Source organism: Pan troglodytes, chromosome 2 (assembly GCF_028858775.2).
Source record: "Pan troglodytes isolate AG18354 chromosome 2, NHGRI_mPanTro3-v2.0_pri, whole genome shotgun sequence".
In the NCBI taxonomy this organism is placed as follows: Eukaryota; Metazoa; Chordata; class Mammalia; order Primates; family Hominidae; genus Pan; species Pan troglodytes.
This window is the reverse complement of record NC_086015.1, coordinates 62,978,453-62,994,869: the sequence shown is the minus strand read 5'-3', so window position 1 is coordinate 62,994,869 and position 16,417 is coordinate 62,978,453. Positions and strand designations below refer to the sequence as shown.

Sequence of the window (16,417 nt, the reverse complement as noted above, 5' to 3'; positions counted from 1 at the left end):
AAAACCTAATTTACTTTTAAGTCAGGGGTCCCCGAGCCCTGGGCCACAGACCAGTACCTGTAGGTGACCTGTTAGGAACGGGCCGCACAGCAGGGGGTGAACAGGGGCTAGAGGATTACCACATGACCTCCGCCTCCTGTCAGATCAACAGTGGTATTAGATTCTCATAGGAGAGCAGACCCTATTGTGAACTGCACATGTGAGGGATCTAGGTTGTGTGCTCCTTATGAGAATCTAATGCCTGAGATCTCAGGTGGAACAGTTTCATCCTGAAACCATCCCCTCCCTGTACTACCATAACTTCCCCCTACCCCGTTCATAGAAAAATTGTCTTCCACAAAACCAGTCTCTGGTGCCAAAAAGGTTGGGAACTGATGTTTTAAGGGATATATTTTAAGCAAATATAGACCATGAAGGTAATCGAAGTCAAGTATATTATTTGAGGGGAGTGTGATTCATTCATATTGAGGTTCAAACATTCAAGAATATTTAATATTCAGTGAATATTTATTGAACATGCTGTTTCATATGTAGCCTTTAGAAGACATCATTAATTTCCTAGGGAGGAGGTAAGCAGTTTGTTACTGAGCCTCTGTCAGAGGTCACAGCTGAAGAAATCTGGTTGGAGATGGTTACTGATGAGTATTTGGTTCAACTACAGTTTGTTAAGGATGTGGACCACAATTGGAATTTATATAATGTAGACCTCAAGGGAAAGAAAATATTGTAAATGCTTTCCTTTGAAAAAAGACATACTTATTCATTCAAGTGTTCATGATTGTGTACCTAGAAAAGATATTTTTAATGTTTTCTTTATATTGGAAATTCATTCATTTGATAAATATTTATTAGAGCCCACTATGTGCCAAGTAAAGTTGCTGAGAAAATTTTCAGTTATCAAGGCAGATAAAATCTCTGTCTTCATGAAGTTTGCATTCTGGTATGGAGCCAGGAAAGAAAAGCAGGTTTTTAAAAAAAATAACAAAGTGAGTGTTAAGAAATAAGTGCACAGAGCACAGGTTGAGTATTCCTATTTGAAATGCTTGGTACCAAAGATGTTTCAGGTTTTACACTTTTTTAGATTTTGGAATATTTGCATTACACACATACACACACACACACACACACACACACACACACACACACACACCAGCTGAGCATCCTAAATCTGAAAATCTGAAATTCAAAATGCTCCAGTGAGCATTTCCTTTGAGCATCACGTTGGCATTGAAAAAGTTTCAGATTTTAGAGCATTTCAGAATTCTGATCTTTGGATTTGGGATGCTCAGCCCTGCAATAAGAAAGTACACAGAAAGATCTACTTTAGGAAAAATGGTCAGGATAAGTACCTCTAAGAAAGTAACATTTGAACTGAGACTCAAAGGATGAGGAGCAAGCCATATAAAGAGCATTCTAGGAGCTGGAAAAGCTCCTGTTTACTCTATGCAGTACTTCAGGTATTTCAAAGAACTCCTCAGCAGCAGTAGATGCAGTGTCTTTTCTCTAGCAACAAGACAAAAACCGGGCATTTTTAATACACGTATACAAAACCAACTACAACTCATTAGTTATTCTTGGGAAGAAGAATAAATAAACAAAGAATTCCAGCTCTATTTTACATCTTCATAGCAGAAGCTAGTAGCCTTAGTAGCAGAGGCTAGACATTGTTTGAAGGCATTTCTACTTTAATTTACTCTGCCAGTATTTCTGTCTCTTTGGAGTTGTTAATTTCTTCATCTCAGGACCTCTCTGAGGGCTGATCAGGACTGCAGTTCAGAGTGTTTCCAGGGCATTGTGAGAACACAAAATGCATTCCTTGTGCTCCTGTCTTTATTACATGCTGTTCATCAGTACATTGCAGGCACCTCTTAGGCATTTAATTCCATTGGGAGTTTCTCTTGATACAAATTACTTTCATTTACTATAATTTTTATACTTTATCCACAGGATTAACTCTTGACTCTTTTGAAACTCTTGACCACCACCTTTCTCAGAGGTCATGATTTTTTCTGTTTCTGCTATAGCTCATGCCTTGTCTTGTGCTTTGCTGATAATAAATCAATAAATGGCTCATTTCTTGCTCTCATCCAAATGAAGCCATATATGGTAAGCATTAATTTTGTAATAAATTTTCTTCGTCAGAATATCTTACTGCCATTTAAATTTTTTTACATAGACTATGGAAATAATTTACTTCCAATATTGAAAAATAATCATCTGCTTGTGAAGTATAAACTGAGCCTCTGTTTATTTTATCTAAAGCAGTATACAAGTCAAACTTAACTTTTTTATTCATAAGTTCACTTTTATAGATTTGTTTGGAATGTACTTATATTACAAAATTTTATCTTCCTTAGGTAGAGTGGAATATCTAAAAAAGTTTATTAATGAATCTTGAAATCTTTGGTCATGAACTACTTATAGTGTCATCTTTGCATACTTCAGTGATATTGAATACTTCTTAAAAACAGGAAATGAGTAATGCTGTATCCAGTGAAACTCTAGGAAGAATTTAAAATGTAATCATCATTAGCAAAAATTCTAAAAACAGCATGTTCTTACTAAGTACATTGGCTTCCTTGCTATCTTAATTCTGTATATTTGCTTTCTTTACATAAGAAGCTCTGCTATTAGTATTGCAGATCTAGAGCCAATGATAGAATGACCTAGATTCTGTGTGTCTTATACATCATCATCTGGATTTTTCAACTAGTCCTAATTTTAGTAACAGTAAGAGTAAATCTCTAAAAGAAAAAAAGGCACAGTGGAAATTTCGGATTTTGATTGATTTCAGTGATGAAAGGACTAAAATATTGACTTTTACTCATGATTTTTCATTATTTCTGCCAGTTTATCATTAATTTTACATTTAGTATTGTTTAAATGCAATGCACTAATTTCATCTTGTGTTATCTAACCTGGAAAAATAGTTTTTAAAAAAACACAGAATGTAAATATTTTAGAAATGAACTCCTGGCAAAAGACATCATCATAACATTTGGAACCATGGGTATTGATGGTCTCTTGGCAAATTATCATTTTTTCTTCAGGCTTCCATTTGCAAAGAAATAATCAGAAATCAGACTAAAATGGGAAATATTTTTAAATGACAGTGATTTAGAAAAAAGACTAGAGGTTGAAGAAAAGTTAGAAGTAATAATGGCTAAATATTTTATATTTACATTTCTCTTTAGGAGAAACTGAAGATTCAGAAATATTGTCTTAATCCATTTGGGCTGCTTTAACGAAGTATCATAAACTGAGTAGCTTACAAACTACAGAAATCTTTGTCACAGTTGACAAGGAAATATGGTGAAGCAGTTGCTTTAGCCAGTGAAGATGAGTATGAGCTGACATATGTCACTTTAGGAAGATGCTTTAGAAATGTCCCTGTTCCCATCTCAATGCTCTGCTGATTATGGAAGAATGTACCAGCCTAAGTCCCTGAGTTACCAGAATAAGCAGAACCTCCTGCTGCCCCATGGAACATGTAGTGCGAAGAAGACATAATCTTTTACATGTTAAGTTTCCGAAATTTGGGAGTTATTTATTACTTTGGTATAACCCCTCTTGACTGATACAGGATCTAAAAATATAACTTAGTCATAGATTAAAGTGCTTACTTTTCTAGTTTGCTAAAGCTTGTTATTATTCATGGGTGTTGAATTTCATTGAATGCTTTTTTTCTGCATCTGTCCAGTTGATCATATGTTTTTGATTTTAGTCTGTTAATGTCATGGATTACATTACAGATATTCTCATATTTAAACTTCCTTCCATTCTTGACCATAACCTCTGTTGGTCATCAAATATGGTATTTTTATACATTGTTAGACTGAGTTGTCTTTCCTTTATTTAAGACTTGTAGACACATACATTCATTATTAGATTATTTTATAATTTTTCTAGTCATCCTCACATAGTTTTATGATAAAATTATATTTGATAAATTAAGTTGGGGTGTTTTAATCTTTTTTATATCTCAAACACTCTGTATTGGGTTCCTTAAAGATTTGGTAGAACTTGTCTTTAAAACCTCTGGACCTGGTGCTTTTTAGTGGATAGATTTTTAATCACCAATACCATTTCTTTAATGGTTATAGGTATTTTTAAGTTTTCTATTTTTTTCTCTTGTCAATTCTAATAATTATAATATTCTAGAAGTGTCATTTTGTTTCCAGTTTAATAGTATAGAGTTATAAGAGTTATGTGAGAGTTTATAGATAGCTATATATGTAAAAGTATATATAGTTTTTTGTTCTCTGCTGTATCTGTACAATGCTGATACTGTATTTTTAAATTTCTAATATTGTATATTTTTCTTACTTAATCTTTTCAGAGGTTTTGTATTTCATTGGTCTGTTCAAAGAATCATATTTTTGCTCTAGGTAATACTCTCAAAGTTTCCATTTCAATTATTTTCTTAATCCTTCTTTCCACTTTTGTAATACATTGTTTTCCAACTTTTTGAGTTGAATGCTTAACCCAGGAAGCTTAATCTTACTTTTTTTAATAGGCAATTTAAGGCTATACATTTAGATTAATTTCAAGTTGTTATATGTAGTACATGATTCTTATTTTTTAACCTTGACCACTTGGAAGTTATATTTTATTTCTGTTCTTTTAGTGGTTACCCTTAAATTTATAACACTCATATTTGACTTAAAGTAGGAAATTAATAGCTCATTCTCTTATAGCACAAACATCTTACCTAAGAAAGCTTTAACTCCAGTTGTATCCCATCCATCTCCTTGTTTCTTCCTTTATCTCTCTGTGTTCCATTCTGAGTAATTTCTTTCAGATCACTAAGTTTTTAGCTCTGTTTAATATGTTGTTTGCAGGTCCTTTTTTATTAAAAAATTATTTCAATTTCTAGAACCCTATTTGGCTCTTTTTCAAATTTGTTGTTTATGGTATCCTATTTACTTATTATAGTTTTAAACATATTTTACAGTGACTTTCAAATTGCTCTGTTCTCTGAAGTTCTAAAGAAGTGACTCTTCCTATTATAAATACTGACTCTCCCTCATGGTGTATCATTTCCTTGTGTAGTTAGTAACTTTGGAATGTGACTTTATGTTTATTGGGGGTCGTTTTTTCCGTGAGAGTACCTGTAGCATGGATTGCTGGTATGTCCCCCTAGAAAAGCTTTGCATTTTATTCAAAGGGTACGTCAAGGCTTTTACTGACATAGAATGAGTTTTTAAATGTCTTTCTCAGCTTGGGATTCCCTCACAAGGGTAGTTTAAAGTCAAACTCAGGTCATGTACATGGTTTGGTCTTAAGGACTTAATTTCTCACAGTCGACTTTTTACTCAACCCAACCCAAAGCCTGGACAGAGACAAGCTTATTTATTTTTTATTTATTTTTTGCTAGTTTGTTTTTGATTTTCCATACAGAAGTTTCTAGAACTCCTTTCACAGAGGGAGCAGTAATTCCAAGGTCTGGCTTTCTGCAGGAGGCTCAGTTCTAGCTTCCCACCTTATTTAAGCCCAAGGCCACATCTACTGTCTCACTATAGGTGTTACAATCCTGAGGCCCCCATCTATAATTTTATGTGTGTCTGTGCACACATGCACACATATTAACCCTCTGGTTCCTGTATACATTTAGGCTAGATAGCTCATCCCCCAATAAACACATACCCTACTTTGGCATCAACTGATAGCTGACTGGCCCTGGCTTTTATTTCCTCTTTATTCTGATAATCAACTTCCTATTTTATCTTTCAAACTTACGTATGAATTGAAGGTTCATTTTTCTTATATTTTCGCAGACTATGTGTTTGTAGCAGTTAGGGAATATTCATTAGCTCAGTTCATGTTGATAAAATCCCTTAGTTTCTAATAAAGGAAAATGAATGGTTAGCCAAAAGTGAGAAATGTAATTATAGCTTACAGGCTGAACTGGGAATGAGAGTGAACTATTAGAGAAAACTGTCTGGACATTCTGTCATCCAGTGTCTGTTCAATGTGTACTATATAAGATTCCAGAGACTGTTCTAGACCCTGGCGATACAAAGATGAATAAGAAATAATTCCCTTCCTTAGTGAGTTCATAGACTATCAAATAGAATAATATAGAACAAATAGAATGCAGTGAGAGAAATGCTAACAGAAGTATATATAATTGCTATGAAGACTTTAAATAAAATAGAGTTTTTATTTTTGCCTTTCAGTTAGAGGTATGTTGATGGAATAGGGGATGTTGCTAACGGGTTTCATAGAACAAGTAAAAAATCACAAATGGTAAGCACGGCATTTTTGGATGAGAGATAAACATGTATAAAAGCCACACTACTAGTGTAGTATATTGGTTTGGCTGGAGAATAAGGAGTGAGTGGAGAAGTGATGATAGATGGATCTGAAGAAATAGGCACCGATTTTTAAATTTTATTCTGTAGGCAAGGGATTGATAGTTTTTATGAATTAGGAAGATAACATTGCTGGTTATTTTTCTAAAGATGTGTTAAGTTGCTGAGAAAAAAAAACTAGATATGGTGAGTGTAATTAGGAGGTTGTTGCAGTCAATCAGGCCAGGGATGATGGATATTGAAAAGCAAGAGTAGAGTTGAAGAGGAAGGAATATACTTCAGAAATGGGGACTCTCAGAGAAATTTTTCAGTGTTAGTATAAAAAGAGAATAGGAAGAATATTAATAAATGAACCAAAATTGGCCCAGCACAGTGGCTCACACCTGTAATCCCAACACTTTGGGAGGCCAAGGCAGGAGGATGGCTTGAGCACAAGAGTTCAAGACTAGTCTGGGCAACATAGCAAAACCCTGTCTACAAAAATAAAGTTAAGAAAAATCAGCTGGCCATTGTGGGCGCTCCTGTAGTCCCAGTCCTCCAGTCCTAGTGCCTCAGTCCTACTCAGGAGGCTGAGGCAGGAGGATCACTTGAGCCCAGGACGTCAAGGCTGCAGTGGGCTGTGATCATGCCACTCTAGCCTGGGTGATGGAGAGAGATCCTGTCCCCTCAGCCCCCCCAAAAAAGTAACCAAAATTTATTGAGGAATCACACCATGCCAGCAACTTTACCAAGTTCCTTTAACTCTCACAAAACTGTAAGTGATAATTTATAAATGAGAAAGCCTCAGAGAAGTTCAGTAATAGCCCACCCAACATCACACCTGTGGTGCTATATCCAAATGCTGTCTGATTCCCACGCTGGTTTTCTTTTCACTCTTTTTGTTCCTTCTCTGTAGGGATTTTGTTTTAATTCTAATCATTTTTTCCATGGGACTCTCCTTATATTGCAGTTTTATCAGGTGAAATGATGAGCAATTCAAGAGTCTTTAAATAACTATAATTTGAAATGTCAAATTACTTCTCAACTGTAAGCTAATTAAATCTTGCAAGGCAAGACCCTCTAAAGTTAAAAATGATTTGGCATCTCTTTCCATGTCATTAGGCTACATCTCTCTGCAGTGTGATGATTCTGCTCATTGCATTTCAGAGTTTGCTGGTGTCACCATGTGGTTTGGTGGGGCTAAGAATAATTATTATTCCTAAATCCTCTGGCAAAAGTTGTCAGAAACCAATTCAGAAGCTATACCATCACCGCTAAGTTCACAGTTCAAAAAACAGTGACCACTCAGGGATATTCTGACAAATATAGTGTCACAACAAAGAAATAGGAAGCCAATAACAATTATTGATGATTTACTGCAGAAGGTCTCTTGGGCACTTCAAAAGAAAGGTTTTATCTAAGTAGAGAAAATTTCATTTTAGTAAGCAGGATGGAATGCTATCACCAACTTGTCCTGCCAACTGGATTCTTCCTTTCCTCCCCAGCCAAACTTATAAGCATTCTTTCCCTTTTCCATTTAAACATTAATGACAGGCAAAGAAATGGTGAGATATCATTATAAAGTTCAGAAATAGCCCAACTTAACTCCTGAAATCATGCCTTACACATATGCATTAGAATTTCTGGGTCAAGGGTGAAGACAGTATATATCAAAGTGGTTTAAATGACAGATGCTAGGGCCAGACTGCCTGGGTTGGAATTCTGGTTCTGAAACTCACTAGCCATGTGATCCTAGGTAGGTTACTTAGTGTCCTTGTGCCTCAGTTTCCTCATCCATAAAATGGGAATAATAAAAGGACACATCCCATGGGGTTGCTTGAAGATTAAACAACATCCATAAAGCATTTTGAATAGCACTTGGCACAGATTAAGCCATATATAGGTATTTATTATTATAATTATTACTGTTGATATTTATAACAATTTCTATTTTGGTGTGTTACGGTGATTATTATTAAATTTGGATGATAAAATATTTACCCTATTTCCAATAAGCAAATCTTTGAGTAGAATAAGAATAGGCAGTCTCTTTTATGCTTTCCCATTAGAGTGTTTTGCTCTGATTTTGTTGTGTAAATCTTTCAAATAGAAAATATATAAAACTGAACCATAAGTTCTAAAACTGCCATCTAAATTGAGTATGGTTTTCGTGCTTTAAAAAAACATGTTTTGTTTGTTAAATTGGAAACAATTTAGTGCACCCACATTCCTTCTGGTTTAAGTAATCTATAGAATTAAAATGACAAAAAAGTAGGATTAACCAGATTTATATTTGGCAAAGGAGCGTTGCAAACAGCTTCCATAAAACAGGTGTAGCTGTTTTAATAGATGTACCAGACTGGCCCATAAAACCCACCCAGTTGCCATAGCACTCCACAGATGTCCACTTAAACAATTTAATATCACTGAAATGATTCTGGCAAAGAATTTCTTAAAACAAACTGTAATGATTTATCATTTTGAGCTGTCTCAAGTACCATCATTATCCTAATGGCCCAGGATCAGAATATTTTCCTTCAAATTCTTTCCCCCCACTTTGGCTCTCCTTTTTCTGTTCAGACCCTCTTCATCTGCATATGCTTAATACCACTAATCAGGCTCTTTCATTCATATTATGCAACCCACACTAAATTTCCTTACCTTACTCTTTTCGCTTTGATTTGAGAAAAATCCTGTCTTCCAATCTCCTCCTGTGTGAATTGATTCTAGAAACTTTTTTTGTTTTTATTATTATACTTCAATTTTTAGGGTACATGTGCACAATGTGCAGGTTTATTACATATGTATACATGTGCCATGTTGGTGTGCTGCACCCATTAACTCGTCATTTAGCATTAGGTATGTCTCATAATGCTATCCCTCCCCCCTCCCCCCACCCCACAACAGTCTCCGAAGTGTGATGTTCCCCTTCCTGTGTCCATGTGTTCTCATTGTTCCATTCCCACCTATGAGTGAGAACATGTGGTGTTTGTTTTTTTTGTCCTTGTGATAGTTTGCTTAGAATAATGGTTTCCAGTTTCATCCATGTCCCTACAAAGGACATGAACTCTTCATTTTTTATGGCTGCATAGTATTCCATGGTGTATATGTGCCACATTTTCTTAATCCAGTCTATCATTGTTGGACATTTGGCTTGGTTCCAAGTCTTTGCTATTGTGAGTAGTGCCGCAATAAACATACGTGTGCATGTGTCTTTATAACAGCATGATTTCTAATCCTTTGGGTATATACCCAGCAATGGGATGGCTGGGTCAAATGGTATTTCTAGTTCTAGACCCCTGAGGAATCGCCACACTGACTTCCAAAATGGTTTACAAACTAGTTTACAGTCCCAGCAACAGTGTAAAAGTGTTCCTATTTCTCCACATCCTCTCCAGCACCTGTTGTTTCCTGACTTTTGAATGATTGCCATTCTAACTGGTGTGAGGTGGTATCTCATTGTGGTTTTGATTTGCATTTCTCTGATGGCCAGTGATGGTGAGCATTTTTTCATGTGTCTTTTGGCTGCATAAATGTCTTCTTTTGAGAAGTGTCTGTTCATGTCCTTTGCCCACTTTTTGATGGGGTTGTTTGCTTTTTTCTTGTAAATTTGTTTGAGTTCATTGTAGATTCTGGATATTAGCCCTTTGTCAGATGAGTAGGTTGCGAAAATTTTCTCCCATTTTGTAGGTTGCCTGTTCACTCTGATGGTAGTTTCTTTTGCTGTGCAGAAGCTCTTCAGTTTAATTAGATCCCATTTGTCAATTTTGGCTTTTGTTGCCATTGCTTTTGGTGTTTTAGACATGAAGTCCTTGCCCATGCCTATGTCCTGAATGGTATTGGCTAGGTTTTCTTCTAGGGTTTTTATGGTTTTAGGTCTAACATGTAAGTCTTTAATCCATCTTGAATTACTTTTTGTATAAGGTGTAAGGAAGAGATCCAGTTTCAGCTTTCTACATATGGCTAGCCAGTTTTCCCAGCACCATTTATTAAATAGGGAATCCTTTCCCCATTGCTTGTTTTTCTCAGGTTTGTCAAAGACCAGATGGTTGTAGACATGCAGCATCATTTCTGAGGGCTCTGTTCTGTTCCATTGATCTATATCTCCGTTTTGGTACCAGTACCATGCTGTTTTGGTTACTGTAGCCTTGTAGTATAGTTTGAAGTCAGGTAGTGTGATGCCTCCAGCTTTGTTCTTTTGGCTTAGGATTGACTTGGCGATGTGGGCTCTTTTTTGGTTCCATATGAACTTTAAAGTAGTTTTTTCCAATTCTGTGAAGAAAGTCATTGGTAGCTTGATGGGGATGGCATTGAATCTATAAATTACCTTGGGCAGTATGGCCATTTTCACGATATTGATTCTTCCTACCCATGAGCATGGAATGTTCTTTCATTTGTTTGTATTCTCTTTTATTTCATTGAGCAGTGGTTTGTAGTTCTCCTTAAAGAGATCCTTCACATCCCTTGTAAGTTGGATTCCTAGGTGTTTTATTCTCTTTGAAGCAATTGTGAATGGGAGTTCACTCATGATTTGGCTCTCTGTTTGTCTGTTATTGGTGTATAAGGATGCTTGTGATTTTTGCACATTGATTTTGTATCCTGAGACTTTGCCGAAGTTGCTTATCAGCTTAAGGAGATTTTGGGCTGAGACAATGGGGTTTTCTAGATATACAATCATGTCATCTGCAAACAGGGACAATTTGCCTTCCTGTTTTCCTAATTGAATACCCTTTATTTCCTTCTCCTGCCTGATTGCCCTGGCCAGAACTTCCAACACTATGTTGAATAGGAGTGGTGAGAGAGGGCATCCCTGTCTTGTGCCAGTTTTCAAAGGGAATGCCTCTAGTTTTTGCCCATTCAGTATGATATTGGCTGTGGGTTTGTCATAGATAGCTCTTATTATTTTGAGATACATCCCATCAATACCTAATTTATTGAGAGTTTTTAGCATGAAGCGTTGTTGAATTTTGTCAAAGGCCTTTTCTGCATCTATCGGGATAATCATGTGGTTTTTGTCTTTGGTTCTGTTTATATGCTGGATTACATTTATTGATTTGTGTATATTGAACCAGGCTTGCATCCCAGGGATGAAGCCCACTTGATCATGGTGGATAAGCTTTTTGATGTGCTGCTGGATTTGGTTTGCCAGTATTTTATTGAGGATTTTTGCATCAATGTTCATCAAGGATATTGGTCTAAAATTCTCTTTTTTTGTTGTGTCTCTGCCCAGCTTTGGTATCAGGATGATGCTGTCCTCATAAAATGAGTTAGGGAGGATTCCCTCTTTTTCTGTTGATTGGAATAGTTTCAGAAGGAATGGTACCAGCTCCTCCTTGTACCTCTGGTAGTCTAGAAACTTTTAAGGTAACTTTATCTTCAAGTTTGGAGGGCTACTTGATGGGAGGCAGACAACTCAGACAGAGACATTAAGAGCTATCAAGCTCGGTAGTGGGAAGCCAATGGCATTGAATTTAAGAAGGGATGTATACATTTAGCAGGTCCTTACATTACAGATAATGCATCAGGCTTTCAACTATGGCAGTGGTAGGGTGGATAACTCTATCACTAAGGCAACATACTTCCTCAGTGATGTCCGAGGCAAACAGTGCTAATCGATCATTTCAACCTTGCTGTCCTTCTTAACAGAGCACTCCAGACAGTCACTACCAATCATTTGACACTGGAACTTAAGATGAAACCTATTTGCTGTCCAGGATATGATTTTTACAAAAGACATAAAGTTTCCTTCAGATGGATTTTTGTTATATTGATTCTCCATAAAAAAAAAAAAAGAAAAAAAAAACAAGGACAAAACATTAAATCTCAACTTTGTGAAGGCAGTTCTTTAGGGAGCAAATATAATATGGTTCAGAAAATGAGGCATTTCAAGCAATCCTTTGGCAAGTGCTAAATTCAGCCAGTTCATAGTTGAATTTTTGACAAGCGCCTAAAGTGCTGAAACTCAGTGCTGTTGCTTAAGGTAGGATCAATATACTTTAGATACCAGACCGGAAGCAGAGTTGACATTCTCTTATAGAAGTTCAGAGCCTGAATTTCATTCTTGTCATACTGACAGCCATCTTCTTTTTGTGGAAAGCTGGATTAACAAAGGTGGCTCATTCCTCAGTATTTGAATAAATACTTTGTTGTAACCTCAAAGTTCTAGAATATGAATAAAACTTAGTAACAGCTAACACATAGTGCACACAAATACCTTATTCAGACTATACTAAGCACTTTACATACATTATTGCATTCAATCCTTATAGCAATTTTACAAGATAGAGACTACTTTTATTCCTAGATTAAAGGTGAGGAAATTGAGAAGAGGGAGCCCTAACTTGCCCCAAGTACTACAGGCTAATGGGTGGAAAAACCATGATTTGTGCCTATGCAGTCTGACTGCAAAGCCTGTTGTTAGCTTAGCTTCCACTCTGTCCTTCCTCTTTCACTTGCAGGCCAGGTTTTGTGATTCTCTTTGCTTGACAGAACATATCATCTAGTCATGACCTTGGCTGCAAAGAATCAATCTTCTGGGACCTTTGTGGAAAGTAACTTAGCTGTAGCCCTGGAGTTAAGGTATCTGGTAAATCACAGCATCACCACCATCACTGGGATAATACAGAACTAGGTTAAGGTTAGGCTTGAAGAATATAGCAAGAATGCATCAGGACCTGGGATTAGAGTGGATATTGCTGAGTTTAGCCAAGAAAAGGCAGAAATTGATGAAAACTAAAAGCCAGAGGAGTGCTTCTCTAGTGAAGTCAGCCATGTTTCTCATGTGCTCCTTGAACTATCTGCATTAGAAATGGTAGGAAGCCCCGAGTCCAGAAATATCTCCCCCATATTTCTTTGTTTTAATGAACAGGGTAAGACTTTTTTTTTTTTTTCTTTTTTTGCAGACAGGGAGATAGTCTCTCTCTTGTCACCCAGGCTGGAGTGCAGTGGGGCGATCTTGGCCCACTGCAACCTCCACCTCCCAGGTTCAAGCAATTCTCATGCCTCAGCCTCCAGAGCAGCTGGGATTACAGACGTGTACCACCAAGCCTGGCTAATTTTTGTATTTTTAGCAGAGATGGGGTTTCAGCATGTTGATCAGAATGGTCTCGAACTCCTAGCATCATGTGATCTGCCCAACTCAGCCTCCCAAAGTGCTGGGATTACAGGTGTGAGCCACTGCACCTGGCAAGAATAATACTTTTCTTGAGTAACACTCATAGTTTGAGGGAGCTGTAAACTATGAGGCAATTAGGTTGCTTTTCGTAGAGATTTGCAATCTTGAGAAAGTATAGACAAGGAAAAGCCTTTGGGTAGAGATTTGCAATCTTGAGAAAATATAGACAAGGAAAAGCCTTTGGCTCTCTTGACGTTTAGAAAGAAGATGGGAAGTATGAAGGTCAGGGATAGGATGCTATTATAAGGCAGGGGAGTGGGGAAGCCAGTGGTGGCAAAAGAGCTGGGAAGAACCTGGAAGAAGGCTAGGAAGGAAGGTAAATGGTAGGGTGCTAATGAAGCTGCCTGATGCTTCCCTGCATTTTTTTCTCTCTTTTTGCTCCACCCAGGAACAAAGAGCTTTGCAGGCCTTGGCACTCACTAGCCTACTTCCGGATCCTTTCCTCTTCAGTTCCATTCATTCTAGGGAGGAACCACCTCATGCCTTTCCCCATTCAGTTCCTGAGAGGAAGGGGCTGGGCTTTCCCCAGGCAAAATTGTACTTTGGTGACAGGTTCCTCTCCTCTTCTTGCATCCTCCTTCCCACACTTCTTTCAGGTTCTTATGCAGAGTTCTAGCCTTGGTACCAGGGTAGAATGGGGAGAGACAAACACGGAAGGTGTGAGGCTGCTCCTGCTTGCCAAGGGGAGCTGAGTTTATATTGTCTCCTTCAGTTTTCAAATTTCCTGACTCCTTTCCTCCCACTTTTTTTTTTTTTTTTTTTACTTCGCCACTCTAAATATCTGACAAAAAGTTATAAAACTTTTACCAGAGAATAGGCCATGTCCAGAATTCTTATATCCCCAATGTCTTGCCAGTGGTATGTAAACCCTCAGTAAGTATTAATTTTCAGGGAGCACTGCTTGTGAGATACAGGATACCAGAAAAGTCCAGTATTTGCCTGTCAGATATGCCAGCTACACATGCACTATAGCTTCCTGGCTACAGTCAGGGCTTACCTCAGTGTTTTCTAAAATGTCAGAAGTTACTCTGTGTTTCATGATTAGGTTGCTCATGAAAAATATTTGCTTCAACTGTTTAATTTATATCCTTTAATTCTGATTGTAAGCCTTCGCACATCCACGTGTGACTTCCTACCTGAGAAAGGCTAATCATTTGGTTATTTTGGTTCCATTTAAGTAATTTAGTTGGGCAGGGGAACAGATCCTAAAGAGGCTAGCCTCCTGTTTTTACAGTAACTTGGCAAAGTAGGTTTTAGCCTCATTTAACAGAAGAAGAAACTACAGTAATTTCTCACCTAATGTCATCAATAGGTTCTTAGAAATTGAGACTTCAAGCAAAACAACCTATAACAGAACCAACTTCACCATAAGTTAATTGATTCAAACAATACTTAAGTTCTTATATCCTATTTCTGGTCACAAAAACATCACCAGGCTTCTAAATAAAGACCCCAAACACTTGTACTATTAATCACTTCTAATATTGAAATAAATGTGAGCTATACATTTAAGAAACATCAATTAAAGCAAGTAAGACAATTATTTCCCCAAATAGTTTAGTTCAGGGTTGTGGGTGGCCAGAGCTTGTCCCATCAGCACAGGGCACAAGGCAGGAACCCACCTGGACAGGACACCATCCCATCACAGGCAGAACGCACTCACACACACCCTACTCACTACAGCTGGGCCATGTAGACCTGCTAGTGAACCTGACATGCACGTCTTTGGGATGTGGGAGGAAACCAGAGTGCCCAGAGAAAACCCATGCAGACATGGGGAGAATGTATGGACTCCACACAGACAGGGGCCCCAGCTGGGAATCTGTTTTTTTCCTCATCAGCACTATGAGGGAATGATGTTGAATGAAAAGATGTTATTAGAGGACCTCTTGTGATGCTTTGACAATGACTTGCTCAAGTTTTGCAAATAGTGTAAGTGGCAGAGCCAGAATTTAAAACCAATTCCACCTGCCTCCATGATCTTTGCTCACCCCAGGCACTTTCAGGACACAGGTGATGGCAAAAATGGTCATCATAACATGCATAGCTTTCCTCAGCTGGTGCTGCTGCCCTTTCTTATTCAGCAAGAACCATCATGTCATCAGGCCTGCTCTAGCCACCCAGTGTCTTGGCAACAATCATTTTCATTTACCTGTTAGCCATCCAGTATTCCTTGATCCTCCTCTGCTATTTCCCCACCTACCTTTACTTTCACTTTTGCCTCCTTCCATAATTAGGATATTTCCTGGCATTTCCACTCCTGCCATCACTGAAGATTAACTTTAATCTCTGTTAACAGCTTAGATGTTAAGGTGTACCTTGTTGAATAGGTCTTAAGTGGAGATCAATCATTATAAATGCAGCTGCCTTTAAAAATAATGTGGTGTATAAGTGAAGTCAAAGGTTGCTTCTTACAGACTGTTTCTGCAAAAGCAAATAGACCCCTGCCATTCATAATGAAAGTTAAAATGCTTTGAGGTTTAGCATTACCTGGTGCTCCTCTTTCACAGGAGATAAGAGAAGCACTTCGGTGTTTAAATATACAATCATGTGAAAGTGTTGTCACCACTGTAGAATGTGTTTTGCAGTTACCATCTCATCACATCTAAAAAATGGTATGTACAGCCAAATATTCGTATACTCAGAGCTACTCCCTGTTCCTTAGTTCACTTTCTTCAATTAAAAAAAAAAGGAAAAAAGATGTGAAAATGACTAATATGTTAGTACCAACAGTATCACATACCAAAACAGGTGATTTTAGGCTATTGCTATAGAAAAAGCAGTAAAAGAAATGAGCATAACCTTGCTTTTAAATGATGCAGTTATTCTCTTTTAGACCATTGGACCATAATAGACATTCTCCTTTTAAGTAAACAAGGAATGGAGCATTTATCAATGCAAATTTTTACTTTACATAAAGACTTTTCATTTTTTTAAGCTAAGATTATGC

General features: G+C 37.3%; 1 protein-coding gene across 49 annotated transcripts in view; it reads left to right on the top strand.

Annotated features, from left to right (window-relative positions):
* The window catches only part of CFAP20DC (CFAP20 domain containing), a 304,345-nt gene that overhangs the window by 58,079 nt on the left and 229,849 nt on the right, over positions 1 to 16,417 (top strand). The window lies entirely within an intron of this gene.